The sequence below is a fragment of the Marmota flaviventris genome, chromosome 16 (genome assembly GCF_047511675.1).
Source record: "Marmota flaviventris isolate mMarFla1 chromosome 16, mMarFla1.hap1, whole genome shotgun sequence".
NCBI classification, from domain to species: domain Eukaryota; kingdom Metazoa; phylum Chordata; class Mammalia; order Rodentia; family Sciuridae; genus Marmota; species Marmota flaviventris.
The window spans coordinates 63,477,389-63,479,987 of record NC_092513.1 but is presented as its reverse complement, the minus strand read 5'-3'; the positions used below and the strand labels follow the sequence as shown (position 1 = coordinate 63,479,987).

The 2,599-nt window shown below is 47.6% G+C and overlaps 1 pseudogene; it reads right to left on the bottom strand.

Annotated features, from left to right (window-relative positions):
• Nucleotides 1-877: 877 nt before the first annotated feature.
• On the bottom strand, nt 878-2,332 carry LOC114106272 (sorting nexin-21 pseudogene; annotated as a pseudogene).
• Between the last annotated feature and the right edge of the window lie 267 nt (nt 2,333-2,599).

Below are 2,599 nucleotides of genomic sequence, written 5' to 3'. Positions count from 1 at the left end.
CTGTGCTATGCCTTCCACCACCATGATGCTTGCCTCACCTTGGGCCCAGAGCTATGGAATTGGCTAATCATGGACTGAACCTCTAAAACTATGAGCCAAAATAAATATTTACTTCTCTAAGTAGTTGTTGTCAGATACTTTGGTCACAGTGACAAAAAAAAAAAAAAAAAAAAAACTAAAACAATATTATTTTTAATTGAGAAATAATAATTGTATACATTTATAGGGTAAAATATTTATAATGTGGAATGATTAAATCAACATGATTACAATCATATAATTAACAGTTAATTTAGCATTTACTAGATACACACACACATATATATGTTATACATATACACACACACACATATATATATATATATATATATATATATATATATACATACACACACACACACACACACAAATATACATATGCACCTTTGAAATATGTTTGGGTTTCTATTGTATCATAATTAACAGAATTCTTTTTTTTTTTTTCCTGGAGTGGCTGGTCTTTAATTTCCTTGGGCCAGAACTACAGCCCTTCCTCTGGCTCTCAACTGCAAGACTTCAGTCAGGCTGACTTGCTGGCTTAGAGGCCCATGGAAAAGAACACATTAATCCTGACCTGGGCAATGGCCCCTGGCTGTGAATAAGCTGGAGGGGCTGTGTCAGACTTCCTCCTTGTACCAATCCCCAGCCAAAGCTTGTCCTCAGCCCAAGTCAACAACAAAATTTCTTCTGTCCACTGCAAATTCTCTGTGGAACTTCTGGGGGCTCTCAGTAACCCTACAGCCTTCTAGCTGCTTTCCATGTCCTCCTCTTCAGTCCCCTGCTCCCCAAATCCTGGGGCAGCCCTTCTCCCCACAGTGGCTTTAAGGCTAGGTGAGGGTTAGCCCAGTACCTCCTTGATGAGCAGCAATTCTTTGAGACCGGGGGGTGGCATAGGGGCCTGGAGCAGGCACTCTGAGTGGTGTTTGTCCAGACCTAGGCACCAGGGGAGTCGGACATGGGCCTCTAGGAAGGGTGCCAGGAAAGAAGGGGGGCTCTTTTCTCCCAACAGCTGCAGGGCCTTCTTACAGCAGGCCCAGGCCTCCACAGGGTCCTCCAGCTTCTGGTGGCACATAGCCAGCCCGGCTAAGGTCAGCAGAGGACAATCTGGGCCCAAGTGGGGCATCCAGCTGGGTCTGCAGCTGTCAGGCATTGGCCCAGAGTGCCAGGGCCTCACAATAGAAGCTGGTACAGGTGAGGCTCTGTGCCTGCTGCAGCTCTGGCAGCACGAAGAAGTCCTGCAGGTCTGGGGCATGGCGTTGCTCAGGCATGGCTTGTAGGTGGCTCAAAACACTGTCCAAAGGCTCTGCTGAGGCAGGCAATCGTCTCTACGGTAAAATTCTGGCGCAGGCGCTCACGGGGTAAGGAGATGGCAGCTACTGGGCCCCAGAACTGCAGCTGCAGGTTTTGGTGGGGCTGCTCAAAGTCTGAGTAGCAGCGAGAGATCTGGGCTGGCTGACGATCTGGTGGCCCTGGACACATCATGGCGACGGTGTAAAGTGGGAGGGAGGGTCCTTGACAACACTGGTGCTGGTCACCTCAAAGAGCAGCTGCCAGGGTACCAGAGTGTTTGGGGATTTCTTCCAGAAATCCTGTAGCTCCCGGGCCAGGAATTGACTGCCTCGCTGCCCATCAGGTGGGGGACTCTGTTCTGTCTTCTCGCGCGATGTCTGTCCCTGGGAGTCCAGGCGGGCTTCCTTGTGGTGCTCAGCGCTGGTGAAGCTGAGGGTGCCGCTGAGATAGGAGGAAGGTTCTCCGCAGCGGCATCCTCCAGCTCAGAGGTCTCTGGGAACTGCTCAGCCTCACAAGTTTGTGAACAAAAACTTTTTTCAATTTCATGCTTGATTGCCTTTTAACACTTTGAATATGGAATTTGAGAATTTTATGGAATCCAATAACTTTTGCATTTAGACTAACAGATTGTGCCCTTTGAAACTGGTATATCAAATTTATGCAATCAGGATAATTCTCCAGCTGGTGAGCTACAGACAGTTAAAATCTTTAAAACTGAGTAAAATCATTACTAATAAGAGTCAACAGCCAATTGTCCCAGTTGTGACTTCCAAGCACTCCCTTGATTGGGATTTGGGGTTTTGCATTGTGTCTTCTCACTGCCCCACTCTGTCCAGTACTAGTGCCAACCTCAACCACAGAGCACACTGTAGACACCAAGACTAACCTTATGCAATGTCATATGTCGCAGGGAGCTGCTCCCCTGCCTAGTCCAAGAGTCCATCACTGCAGAGATGTGGGGGTTGACGACCCAAATCTGTGCATTTCCTTCTTTGGAGTTCATGGTCTGACTTCCTTGAATACTTTAGTACAAAAATACCCTCTACTGTACCCTAAGTGCTCTGATTTGGTGGGGCTCAGAGTAAGCTTCAGTTAGGAAGTCAAAATTTCAGTCGAGGAGGTGAGGAATTGTTGGTTTTTAAAATGTCCCAGGTGACATATTCATTTCTAAGTTTGCGAACTATTGCTTTACCTTCAGGGTTCCCAGGTTCCTGCTGGGGTCCTGGGGTTGGCTAACCAGGTTCAGTCTCACTACCCTTCAGCCCTTTAG